The sequence below is a fragment of the Ranitomeya variabilis genome, chromosome 8 (genome assembly GCF_051348905.1).
Source record: "Ranitomeya variabilis isolate aRanVar5 chromosome 8, aRanVar5.hap1, whole genome shotgun sequence".
NCBI classification, from domain to species: Eukaryota; Metazoa; Chordata; class Amphibia; order Anura; family Dendrobatidae; genus Ranitomeya; species Ranitomeya variabilis.
The window spans coordinates 149,835,144-149,859,932 of NC_135239.1; the positions used below are offsets into that span (position 1 = coordinate 149,835,144).

Sequence of the window (24,789 nt, forward strand, 5' to 3'; positions counted from 1 at the left end):
TATGTAATCCTATACAGTGTTTTCCACAATCTGGCTAGATACGGATGGAAAGCCACTAATAGGATAAATTTGAAAAAAGGTGCAGCAGGCTGCACTAATTGAGAAACGGACAACGGAACAGTATGAGGCAGTGACGCACCCTGAGCTGACTACAACCGGCTGTGGCAGCAGAACAGCGTACAGAGTGAGCTGCACTCACACAGAGAACGTGCAGACAGCCGTTAACGGCGCTGCAAGGCCAAAAAAAGCTCCTCTATGTAATCCTATATAGTGTTTTTCCACAATCTAGCTGGATACGGATGGAAAGCCACTAATAGGAAAAATTTGAAAAAAGGTGCAGCAGGCTGCACTAATTGAGAAACGGACAATGGAATGGTATGAGGCAGTGATGCACCCCTGAGCTGACTATAACTGGCTGTGGCGGCAGAACAGACTACAGAGTGAGCTGCACTCACACAGAGACCGTGCAAACAGCCGTAAACGGCGCTGCAAGGCCAAAAAAAACTCCTCTATGTAATCCTATATAGTGTTTTTCCACAATCTAGCAGGATACAGATGGAAAGCCACTAATAGGATAAATTTGAAAAAATGTGCAGCAGGCTGCACTATTTGAAAAACGGACAATTGAACGGTATGAGGCAGTGACGCACCCTGAGCTGACTACAACCAGCGGTGGCTGCAGACCAGACTACAGAGTGAGCTGCACTCACACAGACTCCTTGCAGACAGCCGTGAACAGCGCTGCAAGGCAAAAAAAAGGTTCTCACACAGCGGTTGCAGACTGGCCCTCAGTCAGAACACAGTGTCCTGTCTGTTGTGATTCGGTTCGTGGGCTCCCCCGGTGGTCTCTTGTGGTACTGGTGTCCTGCAAGCTTTGCCTTCTCAGTTCACCTGTTCCTATCAGGATGTGGGAGTATCCTATTTAACCTTGCTCCTCAGTCATTCTAATGCTGGCCATCAATGTATCCAGAGTGATTCTGTTGCATGTTCCTGCTCCCAGTTTTCTGCTCAGCTAAGTTGGACACTTTAGTCCTTAAGTCTATTTTTGTATGTTTTGTCCAGTTTGCACTTATGTGAATCTCTGCAGCTGGAAGCTCTTGTTGGGCTGAAATTACCACTCCAGTGGCATGAGTTGTCACATGAGTTAAGGTAATTTCAGGATGGTGTTTTGAAGGGTTTTGCAGCTGACCGCGAAGTCCTCTGTTGTATCTTTCTGCTATTTAGTTAGCGGGCCTCTCTGTGCTAAATCTGCTTTCATACTACGTGTGTCTTTTCATCTGCTCTCACCGTTATTATATGTGGGGGGCTGCTATCTCCTGTGGGGACATTCTCTGGAGGCAAGCCAGGACTGTGTTTTCTTCTACCAGGGGTAGTTAGTTCTCCGGCTGGCGCGCGGCATCTAGAGACAACGCAGGAATGCCCCCTGGCTACTTCTAGTGTGGTGTGTAGGTTTAGCATCGCGATCAGCTCTAGTTTCCATCACCCGAGAGCTTGTCCGTTTATTCTATGCTTCTGATGTTTCCTTGCCATTGGAAACCATAACACCTGTCCCTAACTGAATTCGCAGCAGAGTGAACCCAAAATGGCAGTGGCGACTTTTATACTGCATCATGACATCATTTCTGCAGCCAATCACAGCCATGCCAGTAGTTACATGCCTACCATGCAGAACAGGATGTGCCCACACTTCTAATTATTCCTCATTGGCTGAATCCTGGCTCTTTGAATTATGGGAACTTCCGATTCCGGTATCCGGTATACTGAAAGTATCGGAACTCGGTATCGGAATTCCGATAACGCAAATATCGGCCGATACCCGATACTTGCGGTATCAGAATGCTCAACACTATGTGTAATACATGGAGTAAAGGATGTCAGATACAGGGGTATTTCAAACCAGTGGTTCATACAGATCAACCTATTGGTAAGATACCCAAAGCTATTGTCCCTTAACAAAAGGTGGTACTGACAATCACCAATGTATTGCACAGAATTCTTGACATCTAGACCGCATTAATACTGCTGTAGTAATGGGGTACCAGCCAATCCTAGAGACTGCATACTCTGATAATTAGTCTGGTACAGATTCCTCCATATGAATCCTGTGTAAAAAGTAGTATAGGTGTAGATGTAGACCCAAAGTTAATGCAGCAAAAAATATATCAGTAAGTATGTGTCTGTCATAGACGTGGTTTGTGGAACCAATGTGTCACGGACCGTGGAGAGCCTGGAGGGGCAAAGCATTTTAAATAGCATTTAAGGGTAGATTGCTCCATTAATTAGTTAAACATGGGGTACAGTGGCTCTTGGTGGAAGAGCAGCTCCCCACTCATGGGTGAAAGATGTCGTATTACATAGATTATTACTTAATTATTCTACTCACAAGGAGGCAGTAAGTTTGATGGTTACACAGTCTAAAATTGAGGCAACAAGATGGTTTCCACAGTCTCATGGAAAGTAAAGAAAGAGTTTGATTTGAACAGAGTTAGGTAGTTTATACTAACAATTTGTTACTTTTGCTGATTCTTATGGGCCTACTCATCATGCTTTCATGCCAGAAAACTGGCGTAAAAGCTCTGAAAAGTTTCTACATTTTTGCACAGTGGGGAGTTGCTCAAACACTTTGATGCTTTTTTGCAGTTCTTCACCAGTTTAACTCCATTCTGTCGAATTTGGCAGAGCTGGGGCGGGGTGAGCGGTCACACTTGCTTGTCAAAGTTCTCAAAAATTATGGCTCTTTGTACACCAGATATACTACTACAGTGATTGACTGGATTAGTATTTCTAGCATAGTGCACAGAGCACACATTACTTAGGCTGGATTCACATTTGCGATGCGTTTGATCCGCATAGATCCGCATGCGTCATGCTTACATATATTTAATCCAGAAGTAGAAGAAATTAGCCACACCACACAAATCTTCCTTATCTTTAAAAACCCGTTGAAGCGTGCAATACGCGAAAAGGCCGTTGTCCATTGATTACACCAGCTTGATCTGAAGCAGTCCTGCCCTTTGTAACCATGTCCACATCACAATGTTTGCAATAAAGGGTAAAGGTTTTCAAAGATAAGGAAGATTTGTGTGGTGCGGCTAATTTCTTCTACTTCTGGATTGATTATACATGTTCTTTCAAGCGAGCACACCAATTTCCCGGGGTGTTGTCGACTCAGCTAACCTGCTTCATCAGTGAGTATCCACCTTGTTCCTAGTGCCATTCAGTTTACTCTTGTTTCTTATTACTAGTGTTGAGCATTCCGATACCGCAAGTATCGGGTATCGGCCGATACTTGCGGTATCGGTTTCCAATACCGAGTTCCGATATTTTTGTGATATTGGAAATCGGAATCGGAAGTTCCCAGTGTATGGTTCCCAGGGTCTGGAGGAGAGGAGACTCTCCTTCAGGCCCTGGGATCCATATTCATGTAAAAAATAAAGAATTAAAATAAAAAATATGGATATACTCACCCGTCCGGCGGCCCCTGGACCTTACCGAATGTAACCGGCAGCCTCCGTTCCTAAGAATGAGGAGTTTAGGACCTGCGATGATGTGGCGGCTTGTGATTGGTCGCGTGAGCAGTCACATGAGCGGTCACGAGACCAATCACAAGCCGCGATGTCATCGAAGGTCCTAAACTCCTCATTCTTAGGAACGGAGGCTGCCGATTACATTTGGTAAGGTCCAGGGGCCGCCGGAGGGGTGAGTATATCCATATTTTTTATTTTAATTCTTTATTTTTTACATGAATATGGATCCCAGGGCCTGAAGGAGAGTTTCCTTTCCTTCAGACCCTGGGAACCATCCAGGATAGCTTCCGATACTTGTGTCCCATTGACTTGCATTGGTATCGGGTATCGGTATCGGCGATATCCGATATTTTTCGGATATTGGCCGATACCATCCGATACCGATACCTTTGAGTATTGGAAGGTATCGCTCAACACTACTTATTACATATATTTAACATGGTGTACGCAAGGACAAGCGTACCCATGCATCATTTCGCTGTGTGCGGCGGGGCGCTGCAAATGCAACATGTTGCATTTTTGGATGCGGCAAATATTGCTCAATCATCCGCAAGCGGATGATTGCGGATGATTGCATCAAAAAACGCATTACTGTCTATGGGAATGCATTGGTACGCAAGGGTACGTATGTGTTTGATACACAATGCGTACTTCACACTAATCATGTTCAGGTAACTATGTTACCACCTGCAAAATCACTGATGTATAAAAGGGGGAGCGGAGACAGGTAGTTCATTACTCTCAAAACTCTGGATGGAAGCACAAGACTCTGGAGGGAAGCACAAGACTCTGGACAAGACTCTGGATGTAAGTATAGAAGTAGCCAATGACAGGTCGACTTGGCCTTGTGTTTTGGATCGTTGTCATGTCATTGTCATTTGCACAGTAATGGCATTCTTCTGGCGACTCGAACATGCAGTCCATTTTTCTTCAAGTGCCTTCTTATTGTGCATCTTGAAACAGTCACACCACTAGTTTTCAGAGAGTCCTGTATTTCAGGTGATATTGTGGGTTTTTCTTTGCATCCCGAACAATTTTCCTGGCAGTTGTGGACGACATTTTTGTTGGTCTATCTGACCGTGGTTTTGTTTTAACAGAGCCTCTGATTTTCCATTTGTTAATCACAGTTTGAACACTGCTGACTGGCATTATCAATTCCTTTGATATCTCTTTGTATCTCTTTCCTGTTTTATACATTTAAACCACCTTTTCCCATAGATCTGTTGACAATTCTTTTGTTTCCCCAAGACTCACAATCCAGCAATGTCAGTGGCTGGATGAAAGATGCAAGAGTTTGTCTGGATCCCAGAAACTCACTCAGCCTTTATACACGAGTCGCCAAGGCAGTGGGGATACTCAGTACTGGGTCTGGTCACACTTAAAGGGGATGTCACGGTGGCTGCGACCCGGTCCGTGGTTCTGGGCGCTCACTTATAAGGTGAAAGGTCTTTAAGGGGATTTTGGTAATACAGTCTATTTGTGGCACCACCTGTGGTTCTCAGTCAGAGGGATCAACGCTGCTTAAAGGGGTCCTCTAGGGTGATGTTGTTGCAACAAGATGGTGACGCTTCCCACAGGTGAAGCGGGGTCCCCAGGGTTCCCAAGGTGTATGGCAAGGATGGGGGGTTACCGGTAAATAACAGATAACACAGAGTTATAAGGTCTTTACCTAGTTTACTGGTGGTAGCAGTCCACAGTCCAGGGTAGCAGGCACAGGTGGTGATGTGGTCCGGCCGGCCTGGAGGCAATAGTGGATCCCTCTCCCAGGTGAGGTCCCGGCTGCCTGTAGCTGCTGGCAAAGTCTTCTCCCTCCTGTCCTGAGACAGGTACCTGTATGGTGGGCAGCTTGAGCCGTTTTATAGGGTCTTTGTTAGTGTTGAGCGATACCGTCCGATACTTGAAAGTATCGGTATCGGAAAGTATCGGCCGATACCGGCAAAGTATTGGATCTAATCCGATACCGATACCCGATACCAATACAAGTCAATGGGACACAAGTATCGGACGGTATCCCTGATGGTTCCCAGGGCCTGAAGGAGAGGAAACTCTCCTTCAGGCCCTGGGATCCATATTACTGTGTAAAATAAAGAATTAAAATAAAAAATATTGCTATACTCACCTCTCCGACGCAGCCTGGACCTTACCGAGGGAACCGGGAGCCTTCTTTGCTTAAAATGCGCGCGTTTACTGCCTTCCGTGACGTCACGGCTGCTGATTGGTCGCGTGCCGCCCATGTGACGGCGACGCGACCAATCACAACAAGCCGTGACGTAATTTCAGGTCCTGAATGCCTAATTCTAGGCATTCAGGATTTGAAAATTACGTCACGGCTTGTGATTGGTCGCGTCGCGGTCACATGGGCGGCACGCGACCAATCACAAGCCGTGACGTAATTTTCAAATCCTGAATGCCTAGAATTAGGCATTCAGGACCTGAAATTACGTCACGGCTTGTTGTGATTGGTCGCGTCGCCGTCACATGGGCGGCACGCGACCAATCACAAGCCGTGACGTAATTTTCAAATCCTGAATGCCTAGAATTAGGCATTCAGGATCTGAAATTACGTCACGGCTTGTTGTGATTGGTCGCGTCGCCGTCACATGGGTGGCACGCGACCAATCAGCAGCCGTGACGTCACGGAAGGCAGTAAACGCGCGCATTTTAAGCAAAGAAGGCTCCCGGTTCCCTCGGTAAGGTGCAGGCTGCGTCGGAGAGGTGAGTATAGCAATATTTTTTATTTTAATTCTTTATTTTACACATTGATATTAATCCCGATACCGATTCCCGATATCACAAAAGTATCGGATCTCGGTATCGGAATTCCGATACCCGCAAGTATCGGCCGATACCCGATACTTGCGGTATCGGAATGCTCAACACTAGTCTTTATCATGACCTGGACTCTTCAGATGCTGCTTCGCCTCCCGGCGTGGTGTGGGCAAATTACATACAGTCCTGTGCCCTGCTATGTGTCCTAGAGTACAACACAGCCTCGGGCTCCAGGTGCCCCGTTCTTGTGCTTTGACTCTGAGGGTGCCTGGTCACAGTTCCCCTCTGAGCCCTTTAAGTCCTCCATTGTGCTCCTTTCCTCAGTTGCTCCACCACTCTCAACCTCTTGGGTTCACGTCCTTCCCTGAAGCTGCAGCTCAGTCCTGGCTGCACGGCTCCACTGTCTGCTCTCAGTTCCAGACTTCCTCCTCTCTCTACTGTCCCTCACCAACTAACTTCTCTCTTTGGTCTCCCTGGACCAACTGGCTAACGCCTCCTCCAGATGAGGATATAACTATCTGAGGGAAGCTCCCCTGAATCCGGGTTCAGAGCTCCCCCTTCTGGCCTGGATTCGGAATGTGTTGAATGTGGGTGCGTTACCTGGTAAAGAGAATCCTTCTTGCCTCCAAGCATGATATTGCCCTCCCCGAAAGGAAGGCAACATCACTGTAACAACCAGTTACCTGGGGTGTTACATACACGCACTGATTACAAGCAAACAGGTGAGGATGTTACCTTTAGTAGCCATGCAAACCCATTTGTGTCATCTTCTGTGCATGTTATCAGGCCAAAATCACCAGGGTATGTAAACTTTTGATCGGGGTCATTTGGATGTTTTGGGTTGTCATTATGATTTAAAAAGAGAAAACACAGTAGTTTGACAATAAATTGCTTCACCCAACCACTAACCATGAGGGGAGAAAATGTTTTGGTGTTATTATTCATATTCTCTGAAAAAAGGCCAAGAAAGCAAAAATTCTGCTGGGGTATGTAAACTTTTGAGCACAACTGTACATGTGCAGTCGAGTGATCTACCACAAAGCCTATAACATTTTTAAAAATATTTTTAGCAGATTTACAAATCACAGAAATGTTAACAGACCACATAACACTGTATGTATGAGAAATGAAAGTCTACAAAATTTTGTTCACTTTTAGAGATCACAGAAATGTCCACAGATCACTTAACACTGTATGTCTGATGATTGGAAGCCTACAAAGTTTTTAAAAGCTGTTGTCACTTTTAAAGATCAGATAAATATTCACAGACCACTGAATGACTGAAAAATGGATGCCTACATAAATTTTAAATCCTTTTTAGCAGTTTTACAGATCACAGATATGTTCACAGACCAAGTAACACTGCATGACAGAGAAAAGGAAGCATTCAAAATTTTTAAAACTTTCTTTGACTTTTAGAGATCACAGAAATGTTCACAGCTCATGTAACACTGCATGTCTGAGAAATTGAGGCCTACAAAAGTTTTAAAAGATTTTTAGCAGTTTTAGAGATCATAGAAAGTTACTGCACACAGTGGAATAGTGTATGTCAGAGAAATGTAGTCCAGGAAAATGTTTCAACGATTTTAGGGTGAGTTACATAACACAAAAAAAGGACCCCAAAGCACATAATAATCGAAGGATCAAAATATATTAAGTTTTTTCAGTCCCCACAAAAAAACCTGCAGCTGTATATATTTGCCAGTGGACTGCACAGCCCTAATCCCTGTCTACAGAATGGATTCTGCGGAAACTGTCCTTTTATAATCCCGGCTGATGTCAGACTACAACCAATCACAGTAATGTCACAACCAAGGTGGCTATGGCATTACAATGACTCAAAGGCAATCTCATCATGCTTATTGGCTGCATAGCAGGCGCCAAAGATGCGGGGAAGGGATTTGAGTTTTACAGCGAGCACCGCTCATTGCTCGCCAAGTTACAAGCACATCAGAGCACTGATAAGTGCTCAAGTGATAACTGAGTATCACCTAGCTTGTTTCCTCATCTCTGATGTTAAAGGGAACCTGTCAGCAGGATTGTGCTTAGTAAATTACAGACACTGTCAGGTTGGCTCCGTTATACTGATTACAATGATACCTTAGTTGATGAAATCCATCTTGTGGTTGTTGTTTAATCTGTAATTGTAGTTTTCAGTTAATTAGATTCTCGTGCCCCGGGGCGGCATGTGGGGGGTCTTCATGTGGTGCTCTGCTTACATATGTACACTTATGGACTTATGACAGGTCACTAATCCATAAGTGACCTGCTCCCTATTTTATATACTGCATAGAATATTGTGTGGAAAACATTTTTTACTTTCATAATGCAGGAGCCGGCATTCCAGTTCCAGTTGCACATAGTATTTTAAATACCTATTGTTGCAGGGTTTTTTTTAAAGTGACTTTATCTTTCTTAATTGGAAAACAGGAGTTGTAATTATGCTTACAGTATGTAAATAAGAAAACTATTCTTTACTCAATGTTAGTATCATTTTTCAGATTCACTACAATTGACCATTCTTTTTACTTTTGTCTGCTGTCTGCAAATACAGTGGATACCAAGCTGATCCTGATGGTGACTATATGGTCATGTGTGTTGGACAACCTGGTCCCTAAATTAGTGAAAAGAAAAAGAGAAAAGATGCTCCTAGTGTGTTACCCCAATATAAGACAGAGCGAGCAAGGGATTGTATATGAAACAAATGGAGCACCTGCTAGGACCGTGGGATACTCGGTACCAGGCCGGTTTCTTAAAGGGATGTGTCACAGTGGCAGTGACCCGCTCCGTGGCCCAGGGCGCCCAATAAAAGGAGATATGAAATGGGTAAATAAAGTCTAATGTAGTACTGTTCGTGATGCCACTTGTGGTACTCGGCCAGGGATGGCCGACACTGCTTAATGGGGTCCTCTGGGGATGATAGTATTGCAGCAGAGGTGGTATAGTTCCCCACAGGTAGAACTTAGTCCCCAGGGCTCCCGGTGCAGTTGGTAAGGATTATAGATGGTGAAGTGCAGGAAAGAGTTGGAGGACAATAGGCTTGATTCTCCAGGCTTGATCCTGGAGTGAGCCCAATCGCAGCTCCACTCCAGTTTCTTTCTCTCCTCCTTTGCTCCTTCTCCCCTCACTGTCTCTTACAACCTGTCTGACTCTCCTGCCAGGAGCTGCAGAACCGCATGTCTTTTTGGCTCCAGCTCTCCTCACAGACTCTCTCTAACTCCTCCTCCAGCCAGAATATATAGGCAAGCTACCCTCAAACTGGGTCCAGAGCTCCCCCTTCTGGCCTGGAGTCAGAACAGTGTTGTATGTACGTGTTACCTGTTAAAGGGATCCTTGTCGCTTCCTGGCATGGCATCACCCTCCCCGTGAGGAAGGTAATACCACTCTGACAACTGGCTTCCTGGGGTGTCACACAAACACATGAAGGAAAACAGGTGACCGACACAGCTGCACAACTCTGGGAAATCAAGGCAACATCAGCTCCAGGGACACGGTTGGCAAACATATAAAATAATGCTAAGTCAATGTCCAAATTCACCATTCAATGAAGAAAATGGCACTCACCGTCCCAAACTGATATCCTTTATTGTGGATTCACATGAACAAAGACAGGGAAGCTTGCTGGTGGAAACGTACTAGACGATGGCCCCTTCGCGCTACAATGCGCTTCTATGGGTCATTTTCTTAATTAATTGGTGAAGGGATTATTTATGCTCACCTGCCTGGGCTGTTACCTGGCACAACTTCGTACTTGTAAGAATGAAGGGCACCTGCTCCGGCCGGTGACCCAGACGCCGGTGGGAAGAAACGTATTCAAACTATACAGGAAAACGTGCAGTGGTTCCCGGGCACTGCCACAGAGTGAAGACAAGGGGGCATGTTCTCTGGTACCTTATTCATATATGCGTGCTTTGAAGTTGGGGTGACTCCTTCATCAGGTAGATGGTCCCTAAACTAGGAAACAAATATATTTAAAGATGCTCGCCCTCCTCGTCCTGTAAGGTTAGAGGGCATACATGACCTGTGTTAGCATCTTGATTTGCACTGTTCTAGGAAGTTTCTAATTACCACTTGAAAGCACACGTTAATAGTACATAAATGGATTTATTCCGGGTAAACCTAGCCCTTACTTTATTTGGGTGGTGTACTCCCAGCAAACACATGCATCTTTCATTTCCAAGCCTGTAGGGTGAGAAGTGTTCATGTAGTTAGTTCTGGTAACATTCTAAATCTTTTAAGTCATTAAAAGAGCTGCTCTGTTGGTGTAAATGTTTCAGCTGGATTTTCAGCAGGTCCCACTAGAAAACTTTGCTACAGTTCTAAATCACACCATTAGGGGGAGCTCCTTCTCCCTTTTTACAGAACATGACGTTGGAGGTCCAATCAGTTTCAGCACAAGTCACAGGGAAGGGATTCTTACCAGGGAAATTCTCCCTTCTCCCAGATCCTGGCAGTGTGTGTATAGCGTGGATGGGATAAGAAATCAGGTCTCTACGATACAGGGTTGGAAGTGAGTGACATATCTGTAAGTACATCATCGCACCTCTCTATCTATGCCATTCGCCAATTCTGATTTATCACTAAGTGTAAATTGCGCTATGTGTAAGGTGCTCATCATCCCCGATGGCTGACACGGTCCATCCATGTATACAACCATATCGGTGCCATGTAACGAATGTGAATGCTGATCGTATGCACAGGGTTAATTATATATATATATATATATATATATATATATATATATATATATATATATACGCACTCGCACATCTATGTACAGTATGAATGGCTCTGATAGGAATGACTTGTGGCATTTACAATAGGTGTGTGTTTGCCTCTCTTCTTGCCTATCTTTAGCAGTCTGCCTATTCAGAGTACGATATGGCTGAACATGTCTGTTGAATAATACATGACCATTTTTTTCCAATCCCCTTGCTCTCTTCTATAGATTTTTGGGGTTTAGAAAATCTAGATGCCAGTTCTCCCCTTTTCAGCGTCTTCTAATAAAATATTGATTGAATCTTCTTTCTCCTCTGTAGGATGGGGGGTGTTGTAAAGGAGACCAGTATGCTGCAGATAGCAACAGCACTGATCAGCTAAGAAACAAATCAGCCTTCTAGAGCCACCTCTCCGAAGCTCCGGGATCTGACCACGGAAGGCGCCTCTTATCCTTGCCTTGAAGCCTGCTTTACTGAAGAATCCTTCATTCGTTCATCTCATTCACAAAATTTTTGCCTTTGCTGCTCAAAGCCAGGAAGGATTTTGCCTGCAACACGAAGGGATTTCAGTTGTCACCCCCACATCCCCAATCGTCTTGATTTGTTTGATTTTTATGTATTTCTGCACACCGTTTGCTTATGTGGATATGCAAGGTAGAAGAGAGGAGAGCATAATCCCACCATGTCCAGTGCTTTAACCCAGCAGACTAAAGGAACTGTGTCTTCAAGCCCAGGTATGTGCTCCGATATCAGTGTTTCAATGTTTAGCCATCATCCTATGGAAAAACACCATAACCTGCAGTCTGGGATTGTGCTCCCCATGCCGCCTGTATCTGCTGCATGCACATGCGATGTGCCTCATACCTGTAGTAGCTGTTGCATTCTCCAGTCTCTGCATGGCCATTGTGAAGAAACCTGCTCTCTGTCGTTTCTACTATGAATTCCCCCTCTCCCGTAATGTTAGGGATTGTCATCAGGTGCCAGATCTAGACATAGACCCCATTATAGTAAACGTTCATCATTTGATAATAGTAATGATACAATGTAGCTAGTACTGAACGCAGAACTTCCCTCACAGTCCGAATATTTGCATTTATATCCAGAAATGCCATGTGCATAGCCCTGCACACCTATAGCATTACCTGGGCAGTCATACCGGCATATCTTCTAGCCATTAGGAGGTGATGTGCTCCTCATTGTGCTGTAGTATGTCATGCTATCAGTGTATACGTCATTCTTCTTGTCATTCGTGCACTACATGTGTACAACGTCGTGGTCTGTAATATGGGCCTGCCAATACTTGGGTCACATACTGATGCAGAGCTGTGGTAAATGCAGGTTTCAGGCCTGGATAGTAATGGAGGCCCCTGCACTGAATACAGAAGCAAAGAACGCTAACGAAATAGATATATGTCCGATATATGTGGGAAAATGGCTGTATAGTCTATATATTCGAGGTGTCATCACACAAGTGTTCAGTAAATGCAACCTGTCTGTATCCAGATACCACCACGGCTTGGCACCTGTTCACTGATTGTACTTCTTATTTCACCATCTTGAGGAATAAAGCAGAACAAGAAGGACTTTTGGGCTGAATTTGGTTATTGATTCTATTTCATTGATGCATTTAATAATAGAATGGACAATTGTGCCATAGCCTCGGTATAGGACTGAATGTATTTATCGTACCTATGTCAGATGCATTTTGCAGGCTTCAGATGCCACTGCCATTTTTTTAATTGCATGAAAACAATTTATTGCAAAGTGTGATCAATATGAGGCATTGGCAGGAATGTGTAGCAGTGGACAGTACATCATATATCGTATATAAACATATACAGTTACCATAGATCATAGGCATTACCTAAACATGTGCATATTCTATATATACTGTGTATATATTTATATATATATATATATATATATATATATATATATATATATATATATACGTAGCCTAGACCATAGGTATTACCTAAGCATATGCATATACCAAATATGTGTATGTGTATATCTATATATATATATATATATATAGCATAGATCATAGGTATTACCTAAACATGTGCATATACTATACAGTATATGTAGCATAGACCATAGGTATTACCGAAGCATATGTGTATACCAAATATATGTATATATATATATATGTAGCATAGATCATGGGTATTACTTAAACATATGTGTATACTAAATATATATATATATATATATCTTCCTTCCCTACAAACCACATCACAATAACAGCTACTTTGCATGTCTGTGTAGTTACCAGAATCCAGCAGAAATGACTTGTGATGATGTTATATAGAGTCATTAGTTATCTTGTAACCAGGGCCTATCCTACCGTTAACGAGCCACCTATGTCCCTGTAGTATCACCTGTCGGAGATCACCTTATCACTATACCCTTTGGTTTGGGCCTTTCAGGTTTCTCATCAGGGGCAGAATATTGGGGGAGAATGACATGGTAAAGCCTCTGCCATCCAGATCTGCCATGATTTGGATGGCATTTTGACAGCAGGTGTGTAAATGACCTGTTACACTCTGGACACATTTACATTTACCCATGGTATTAAAAGGCACTTAGAAACCTCACATTGTATTGTATTTCAATAAATCAGATAGTTCTCTATCTACAAACAATATATCTATTTTATTTTATATAAGTGGGTACACTGCACTGATACTAGGGGTGCGCACATACCATTCTCTACCTTGTACTGTATTTTTTTTAATCAAATCTGGCCTCTAACCAACCAGTGTAAACGTCTTCTCATATTTAGCAATTTTTTTTAGATATTATCATTCTGTATTCTGAAGATATGGAAAAACATTCAATTGTTTTCATGGGTACATTTGATTAATTGTGGATTTTTTTTTTTTTTAAAGTGATGAGTTAGTGACACTAAGGGCAAGCCAACAATATGCCTCCGCTCATACAAGTGTACAAGAAGTTGCCGGTTACAGGGCCTTTACCCACAATAATCCCTGCTTGCTTTCCACCTTATACGGTACACATAGAGAAGGAGATATAGTAATGGTTATATTAAAACATTGTGATAATGAGGTATCATGGGAAATGTGGTTTCCAAAGTGACCCATTGCTTCTGACGTAGAATCCCGCAGCTCACTGTACGTATTAATGGAAGGTATACTGCTAGAATGCTTTTTGATTTGCTCTTATCTGAGAATCTCCCTGTAAGTGACAGCATTAGATCCAGTGTAACACACACAGGGTTCAGGCCTTATGGAGATGCAACATATAGGACATTTATGTGAATATGCTCTTATTACATTTTTTATTTTTCTCTATATATTAAAAACTGTCATGTTTGCTAAGTAGCTTCAATAATTAGTACTAGAATATTAATAGTGGCCATATATTAATTGCCACTGAACCAACAGCAGGACTGAAACCCTCAATAAGAATGTTATTATAATGTATATGTGACATTATGTATCCCTTGTGAGTAATCGTTCGTGCGCCCCTCATTTTTCTCACATTCATTTTCCATTGAGTGGCAGCAGAACAGCAGCCAGCAAGTCACGACCACAAGATTTGGAATAAAGAAGCCAATAATCCAATCCAGAAAGTGTTGGAAGTACAGTAACAGATGCTTCTCGACATCCTCCTATATCACAGTCTTCATATAGCCGCCCCATATAGAGAGGATCTTAACACAGCAGCAGGATTCGCTTTATGCACAGGCTGCCGAGTGTCGGGGGTGACACGTAGTCTACATATGCTGAAAGAAGGCTTAACGCTACCACCCTGTGTGTGAGGAGATACGTCTAATATTCTGTTATCTGTGACACTAAGAATGTTTGGATATTACATTCTACAAGGAACAAAAACCTCATAAATATCCTTTCAGGATTGAGCTGTGGATAATGTCTCGTTGCTATATGCTTCTGGGAAGGTAGGGTGACCACTAATATGACAATTTCCACGCCCAGACGTAGAGAGTATTTGGAGGCCAAACTCCTGGATCCCAATGCACCATGTTGCACAGTGTCTTTCATCTACTTCCATTTATATTTCCATCATGCTATAAGTAACATGAGTCATCAGCCTTTCGCAGAAACAGATACTAAGAAAAAGGCAACTCAATGTCTCAGGTTGTTTTACTTTAGAGACAAAGCCTTTGAAGACTTGAGTTTTTAAAAGTAGAAAACCATCAGCATGGAGGGTGTGGAGCTTCTACCGGGTCCCCTCTGCCATCCGTTTACCGCTTATACCCAATGTATTATTCTGAATGCAGTCCATTGTAGCAGGATAGTGGGTTTGTTTTTTACTTTGTCTACTCTTTATTCAACTTTTAATTCTACTATTTACTGTAGTGTATAATTTCCATAAATCATGGAGGCTGTCTACTTGTGTGTAAATTACATACAGAGTCATTTTTATGCCAGACATGTCAGTGTTCGCAGAAAGAATCAATTTGTGACCTGGGTTAATATTTTTTTAAGAACATATTTTACTGGTTTACAAAGAAAGAAAAGGATGAATCTTATTGTCCTCCTGGGTTAGAGGTTGTAAAATAAAGCTTCTTTTCATGGTATTGTTGTTAGTATGTCTCTACCAGAATCGGTTGGATGACATCTCACACTAGGACAGTAATACAGAAATATATTTTTAGTTACAGTTTGAGCTGCTCTTGTATTTGGAGACCTCTGATGGGTTTGTCTGACTTTTGATAGACATAGACACCTCCCAAACCTCTGTCCCCACTCTGAGATAAAGTGTCATCAGTGACGTCCTTTTCAGGGGCTTGGCTAGTAGTCCCTGCTCTACTGACCAAGCATCAATTGTCAATTTCAATGTATGCATACAAACTGCCTCGGTGCATAGTGACAGTGCACTCCCTCGCCGGCTCTGACGAGAAATGAGAAGCCAGCTAGAGAGTGAAATGTCAATGTCCATTTTAAGGAGAGAACCCAGCAAGCAGAGACCAACGTCACCCCTCCAAGTGATGAAGCATCATGAAACAGGAAATATGTAAAATAAAAAATATTAGGCTAGGTTCACATCGCGTTAGTGCCATCCGTTAAACGGATGCGCTAACACTGATGCCCTAAATCTTTTTTTTTACAATCGCGCTAACGCATGCCCTAATGCATGGTACCATTGCGTTGGCATGTGTTAGCAATAGAGGTCTATGCACAGCGAACGAGTCAGTTCGCTGTGCATTAGACCTAATATACCCGAAAACGCGGTATCACAAAGTAACGCATCATCGCTAACGCATGCCAATTCTGACATGCATAAGGATGCGTTACGATACCGTATGGTAATGGACGCGTTAACGAATCCGTTAGTGCCGCTTAGTAACGGATCTGTTAAATGGATCACCCTAACGCAATGTGGACCTAACCTTAAAGCAGTTATACAGCATAGTCATGGAACGATCGAGACTTTGTAATGAAAGTATGCTAGAAAAGAAATTAGATTATGACATTAAATAGACAGACATTTAGGAAATAAATGTTAGTTTCGAACCACTCTTTTAATTATGAAACCACTAGTCTCCTAACATCCCCCAAATATACTGTAAGTGATGTAACTATAGGTATTATATCTATATTAGAAACTGGATATTCTACTATTACTACAGTATGTACTAGTAATGACACAATGCCGATAGTTCATTGCTAGGTATTTTTTGTCCTAGGCAAATAAAATCATCATACAAACAGAAACACCTCATATAAATATGCATTGTATGTAGAATGATAATCATATGGAGAGTCATTCTGAAGTGCAATGAGGCAAAACATTGATTCTTAAACAAGCACTCCTCCTCCCAACAAAGTTTTTATCCTCTTAATATATTGCAGTCATATTTTATAGCACTGTGTACTTACAATTGCTCATTTTGCCTTTCTACCCAGTTAATTCTTCTCTTTTCTCTATGTAGAAACAGGATGTATCTTGCCTTGCATTTATCATTCCCCTCTTCACCTCCTGACCCGGCTGCTCCCGCCTCCACCTGCCAGGGACATTTGCAGCAACTCATGACTCCTAAAGGGAAAATTAACCTCCTGTTTCTACACAGAGCTTAGAAGGATTCAGCGAATCAATATTAAATCACGTCATGTCATAGAAGAAATGGAAAGCAGAAAAATTATCTGGGTAGAAAGGGAAAATGAGCAACTGTAATTAAACAGTGCTATATAATATGATGACTGCAATATATTAATAGGATAGAAATTTTGATGGGAAGAGGAGGAATGCTTCTTTAATACAAATACATATTTGTAGATATTTAGACGATATATATTAAAGTTATAGATTTCTGTAGTTTCTTTTGAACACTGGGCATGTATTTTTTAACTGTGACTTAACTCCCAAGGAGAAGTATGTTACATTTTATACAATTCGGGTAATCAATAATTTCCAATCTTCAATTGATTATATAAACAATTATCCATTGTCATTGATTGAATTAAGAACTAAGTTTTATGCAAATTGCTATTAAAATTAGTAACTCTTATTGGCAAATACACCATGTGTTTGGTTGGCACAAACTACTATCTATGTATTCCAAATCTAAATATATCTCCCTAACTGTACCTTAGACAATGTGGCAGTCATATTGCATTATATGATAGCCTTCAACATGTGCTTGTATTATGCAAAGGACAGGACAATAGATTGGAATTACTTATTAGTGATTAAATGATGACACCCATGGAATGATCATACAGTCACCTCCAGGGGTCACATAAACACACCATGAGGGCCTCTTTATGCCCCCAACCTACCATCAATCACTATGCAATTATGAAATGTGACTGCAATGCCTAGAAGGGTGGAGTGATGCCACGTACAGGCACCAATGGTGGTGGGACATCGGTAAAGCAATGTGATATCAACGTTATCTGTTCACTCAATTGTTTTTCTTAAAGAACTTAATTTCAATTACAAAGAAATAAGAATTACTTCAAAAAATAATCCGAGTCTATGGTATGGTCAAACAATGTTTAGAATACATGAAGCGAAAAGTGAGAAAAATAGTTTACAAGATACTGCAGTAGATTTAATACAAATTTTGTCAGTTAATAAACTGTCTGTGACATTGGATGTGTTTACCGCTCCTTATTGTCCCGAATATGGATAACAAGCAAAGTTAATTAATATGAAATAATGAACAATTATTCCGTTATTTTTTGTTTGTCCTCACAGTGAATGAAAGTGGACCATGAAATCCTTTAATTATCCCATTAATGCAGAATGCTAATGCTTGTGGTGTGGCTTGGCCTAATGAAATAACACAGATCATGACTCTGTAGGGACACAGGCTATTAAAATCTCTTACAGACACAATACCTTTTGAAAATCCACAAGGGGACTATCAATTACAGTGTGTTTGTTGTAGGTTGCAGGTAAACAAGCAAGTATGGGATTCTTCTGTTAACGGAAAAATACAGGGATATCTCATTCATTAAAACTCTTACTTAGGATAAGCAGCTGACATTTGGTAGAGATGAGTAGTGTTGAGCGATACCGTCCGATACTTGAAAGTATCGGTATCGGATAGTATCGGCCGATACCCGAAAAGTATCGGATATCGCCGATACCGATACTCGAGACCAATGCAAGTCAATGGGACACCAAGTATCGGAAGGTATCCTGATGGTTCCCAGGGTCTGAAGGAGAGGAAACTCTCCTTCAGGCCCTGGGATCCATATTACTGTGTAAAATAAAGAATTAAAATAAAAAATATCGATATACTCACCTCTCCGGAGGCCCCTGGACATCACCGCTGGTAACCGGCAGCCTTCTTTGCTTAAAATGAGTGCGTTTAGGGCCTTCCATGACGTCACGGCTTCTGATTGGTCGCGTGCCGCTCATGTGACCGCCATGCGACCAATCACAAGCCGCGACGTCATTCTCAGGTCCTAAATTCCTAGAATGAGGAGTTTAGGGCCTGAGAATGACGTCACGGCTTGTGATTGGTCGCGTGGCGGTCACATGAGCGGCACGCGACCAATCAGAAGCCGTGACGTCATGGAAGGCCTTAAACGCGCTCATTTTAAGCAAAGAAGGCTGCCGGTTACCAGCGGTGATGTCCAGGGGCCTCCGGAGAGGTGAGTATATCAATATTTTTTATTTTAATTCTTTATTTTACACAGTAATATGGATCCGATACTGATTCCCGATACCACAAAAGTATCGGATCTCGGTATCGGAATTCCGATACCGCAAGTATCGGCCGATACCCGATACTTGCGGTATCGGAATGCTCAACACTAGAGATGAGCAAATTGACTCAATGCAAATTGACTTTTGTGTCAAATTTTATGAAATCTGCAGGTTTCAATGAATTTAAACAATCTGTAATTCCAATCGCAAAAAATAATGATTAAAACACTGTCATTTTACTCATTGGCACAGATTGCATCAGCCAAAAAGGCTTGCATGACCTCAGGAGTAGCCATGCGGGCATCCTCATAATTCCAAGCAGCTATTACATAACACATATAGCACAGCCAGTCAGAAGGGACTATAAGAATCAGAGCCACTATAAAAGCTGAGGCAGGGAATGCAGCAACTATTTTAGAGTGTGATAGGTGTAACTGGCTATAAAAAGACCTAACATTCCATTCTTTATTCCCTTAATTGTTCTTGCTAAAAAAATATATAAAAAAAGCTCTGCACATTTAACTTTTTCCATGCCTACAGTATTTTACTACTCCAATTTTCCAAGTGTACAGCTACAACAATACCATTGGCTGTTGACCCCTTTTGCTTTCCAGGTGCATATCGACCAACATTGTTTTTTATTCTGACCATTTTGTTAATTTGAGGTAAAATAGTGTTACTTTTTTTTATAAAACTGTAAAAAAAATACACATTTACCTTTTTGCATACCTGTTTTACTAATCCAATTTGGCAACCGTACAGTCCACAACAATACTGCTGCCTTTTGCCACGTTTTGCTTTTTGAGTTTTCCTATTTGGTATCTTTTGTTACATCCTTTTTGGGATGGAAAATTACATTTTGTTAAATTGTAACAAAAAATAAAGGCAACCTGTCACCAGGTTTTTGCCACCTAATGTGATAGCAGCATAATGAATAGTCAGAGTCCCTGATTCCAGCAATATGTCACTTACTGGGCTGTGTACTTTTGATAAAATCACTGTTTTATCTACTATGAGATTATTATTAGAGGACTAGTAAACCTGCTGTCAGATAGTTAAGAATATTCATGAGCTCTGTATAACTTTGTATAAATTAGTTTTTTGCTAATTATGTTTCAGTGCACTGGGGCTCGACTGTACACTGGGTCTTATTCTTCCTGTCTGTGATCCGCGGCCCCTCCACCTACCTCTGGTCTGTGAATGACCTGCCTCCTCTGTTTGAAATCTCAGCAATGCCCTGTCATTCACAGACCAGAGGCAGGTGGAGGAGCCAGGGAATCAAAGACGGGGAAAAGAAGACACAGTGCACAATCCAACCCCTATGCACCAAAATCTAATTAGCAGAAAGTTTTCAATGGTGATAAAAGGAGTAAAACAAAGCTGAATTCATTATCAAAGGCATTAATTTAATCCGTATTACAACACCATTACAGCCATTTCTTTACTTTACATTGCAAAATTGTATTGACAAGTTCTCTTTAAACAATTATGTGGGGATTTCCGAGACTGCAATTTTCTTTAACCAAATTCTCATATAGAAAAAAAATGAGGATTTTTTTGTGTGTTTCGACTGGTATGAAGTTCCTCAGTAGAACCCTGTGCAGGATTAAAGGTCCACTGTCACCCCCCTCCAGCCATTATAAACTAAAAGAGCCACCTTGTGCAGCAGTAATGCTGCATTCTAACAAGGTGGCTCTTTTAGTTTTTGATTCAGTTATTCCCTCAATAAAGCGTTTTATAATTTGTACAAAATAACCTGTCCTCAGACCTGGAGGCGTCCGAAGCTTCCTCGGTGAATCTCCCAACGGCCGTCACTCTTCTCTTCTGGGGATGTGGTCGCCGCCCCCTGCGCGCTGTTTCTTCTTAAATCCGGCGCCTGCGCTGTGCGTGCCTGCCTGTGACAGGCGCAGTCTTCATTGTCAGTCACAGCTCAGATGCAGGGTGCCTGACTGCGCCTGTGCCGGCAGTGCGGCCACCCTGTTGCTGAATCCCCGCACTGTGTTATTCATTATGCACAGTGCGGGGCTGGGGTTCCTGGGCATGCGCACTGCGCTGTTCAGACGCTCCCCCGGTCCCCCGCCTTCCAGCGTTGCCATAATATACAGGTTTCCTTGCCAGTGTTTGGAATGAAGCAGCCGCAAATAACAACGCTGGAAGGTGGGGGAGCTGGGGGAGTGTCTAAGCTGGGGGAGCGTCTGAACAGCGCAGTGCGCATGCCCAGGAACCCCAGCCCCGCACTGTGCATAATGAATAACACAGTGTGGGGCGGGGATTCAGCAACAGGGTGGCCACACTGCCCGCACCTGCGCAGTCAGGCACCCTGCATCTGAGCTATGACGGACAATGAAGACTGCGCCTGCCCCAGGCAGGCACGCACAGCGCAGGTGCCGGATTTAAGAAGAAACAGCGCGCAGGGGGCGGCGACCACATCCCCAGAAGAGAAGAGTGATGGCAGTTGGGAGATTCACCGAGGAAGCTTCGGACCGCCTCCAGGTCTAAGGACAGGTTATTTTGTACAAATTATAAAACGCTTTATTGAGGGAATAACTGAATCAAAAACTAAAAGAGCCACCTTGTTAGAATGCAGCATTACTGCTGCACAAGGTGGCTCTTTTAGTTTATAACGGCTGGAGGGGGGTGACAGTGGCCCTTTAAGCCCCTGCTCAGGACTAAGAGCATAAAATTCTACTGTAGTATTATTTTTTGTCACTAATTCACATGGTTGGAATGATGAAACCAGTAGTCTAAGGGTCTGTGTACACGTTGGGGATTTTGCTGCGGATCCACAGCAGATTGGCCGCTGCGGATTCGAAGCAGTTTTCCATGAGCTTACAGTACCATGTAAACCTATGGAAAACAAAATCCGCAGTGCACATGCTGCGGAAAAAAACACGCGGAAACGTAGCGGTTTATATTACACAGCATGTCAATTCTTTGTGCGGATTCCGCAGCGGTTTACACTTGCTCCATTATAGGAATCCGGAGGTGTAAAACCGCAGGTGGAATCTGCACAAAATCCGCCAAAAAATTGCGGTTTACCTGCAGATTTACCAAAATCAGTCCGGAAAAATCTGCAGAGTAATCTGCAGCGTGTGCACATACCCTAACTCTGATTTTACGTTTTTCAAGGTCTGGACAGCATGTTCGACACTTAAAGTTGATAGGACAATGTTGATAGGATACACAGTGTTAATGACACGTGAATAGATGGTTATAATGAAGTCTTGGCTCCTGCATTTGTCACTTACAAAATGCAGGGTCAACCAGGTTTGGAATGGACCACAAGCCTAGGAATTATTTAAAGACTCCAGTGCAAGAATTTTCAATTGTTCTCTTTGACTTACAGGCAGCAACAGAGCTATCTGGCTGATCATAAAAGGCTAAATAGGATAATTTTTGGACAATTTTTTAATTGTTAAAACCATGAAAAGTCTGCCAGTGCATTGTGTTATTAAATGGGCTTTTTGTTACTACCGAGTTACCATCTGTTTATATGGCTTGATGTTTTCGACATTACTAAGGCTGTTTTTATATTAAAGAACTTAAAAGAGGATCAATACAGACCTCTGGGTGATATACAGGCCTTTTCTGTGCAGCTGGAAGCTTTGCAATCTTGCAATTCAAGGTGAATCGACTCATGGCAAATCATGTTGTTTTTTTTGTTCTTTTTTAAACTGACAAAGCTGATAAATTTGAATTTCAAAAGATTTGCTCCTCTCTATAAATATGCAAAAAAATGATTTGCTAAATTTTATTAAATATATTTACATTTTGGTATTCTAAGATAAAGATAAGTCTTATGATATTCATAAGATAAGGGATGGCTGATATGGCTAATTTTATTTATGGGTGATCAATGGAAGGTTATTGCCTGAGAACAATGTAATCTGTCAGGTTAGGCTTTTTTTTAACAGTACCATGAATTATCTACTAAGTTGTCGACTGTATTGTTTTTTTAATATAATTCTCTGACCTACCACTTTAGAGTAACATGTTGATCACCAACTGAAGACCATGTCTTCTTTAAAACTTTCCTGATGTATGGCACAAGAGTGCTTTAAATATATTATGTATACATGCACAGGACAACTATATGGCATATACACATACATACTCCTTAACATTGAAATTGTGACGTTAAGAAGGAAAAGTCATGGAATGATGGAAATCACAGGATCGATAGACATGTTATTGATATGCAATTGATGAAAAAAATCGGTTTGCAAAGCATCTTGATTTTTTCATTATCATGTATGAGCAGCACATGCAGAAATTCCCACACTTAAATGCCTTGGCTGCTATTAATAAGGTTATTATTGGATATCTGAGGAAAAGTTGGCCACACAGAATGCACTTGGACACACAAATGGTCAAAATCCACTGCTGGCAGCTCCTTTTGCAATTGCCAACCAATTACATTAGAGATGTGCTCTATGGAGGACAAGTCTGGAGATGCTGCAGGCTACGGAAGCACGTTTAGGCCAGGCAGGCTGCTCACAGTAGCTCAACATGCGGCTTGGCGTTGTGTTGAAAAACAGCTCCTGGGACACTGTGGAGAAATGCCCTGTTCAAACCACATCTGACATTTCATCTTTATAGCCAGTATTCATCTTCACATAGTCATCTATTATTTAAAAAGATTAAAAAAGGTATATCACACAATCTACATATATCTCTTGTGGTAACTTCTTTTTTTCCAAATAATAGCTGGAAATGTCAATATAATTGCTGTCTATAAAGATGAGATGTCTGGTGGGGTAAAAAGTTTCCTTACTTTCAGTATTAAGTTTAAGTTTTGAGAAATAAAAGCTCTTTAAGCTAATGGAATATCCTCTGAATATTACTATAGAATATCTTCAGAATATTCATTTTTATATTTTCTTACAATGCCACTGGCATTTAGAACTGCCGAGAAAGAAAAGACAAGACTAAAATCAATTAAGTGTCTAAAGCAAATGTGTTTTTCAATTAGAAACCATTATTTAATAGTGACCAGTCCTTTTTAATATTTAATTGAATGTATTCAAGGAGATGAAATAAAAGTGATAATTTAATTATCAATTGTCCATTCATGGGTGTGTTCATCCTGAAGTAGGTGCATTAGCGTATAATTTACTGTACAATTTGTTCCAGTGTCCACAATTAAAAAGAAAAAAAAACAACCCCACCAGTTTAAATACAAGTTTACCAATAACTATTCATTTTTCATGATGGAAATGTAGCCAGTTATAATTATCACTGAATAGTGTTTTATTCTATTATGGTTAAAGGAAAGTGTATCCAAAACCAGGAAACTGTAGTGAATGAAATGGAGAATTTACTGAACAAAATATTTGTTCTTATTCTTAAGCAAGAAGAATTCCAGCTTTCCTGTCTTTTTGTCCTCAATGGCTCAGAGAGGCTCAGACTTGGTGAATGTTTTGGCCACAGGAGTTTTGTCCTCTTGTTCCCTGTTAGCAGCTGGCTACTTACTAAAGTCTATTGCACCAATGCACGTGATACGGAGTCCACAGTTCTAAGGGATGCAGACTTTTTCCAGCATGGAGCACCAGGTACAACTATGTTATTGTTGTGTTTTGTTAGAGATTTGCTTGCTCGTCAGTTCAGTGTTTCCATTCAGTGAC

General features: G+C 41.9%; 1 protein-coding gene across 1 annotated transcript in view; it reads left to right on the forward strand.

Annotated features, from left to right (window-relative positions):
• The first annotated feature begins 10,697 nt into the window (after window positions 1-10,697).
• Window positions 10,698-24,789, forward strand: part of GRIN2B (glutamate ionotropic receptor NMDA type subunit 2B) — an 820,631-nt gene continuing 806,539 nt past the window's right edge. The window contains exons 1-2 of the mRNA XM_077276818.1: window positions 10,698-10,821; window positions 11,336-11,748. The gene's annotated coding sequence lies outside the window, so the exon portion shown is untranslated. The remainder of the gene's footprint in view (window positions 10,822-11,335; window positions 11,749-24,789) is intronic.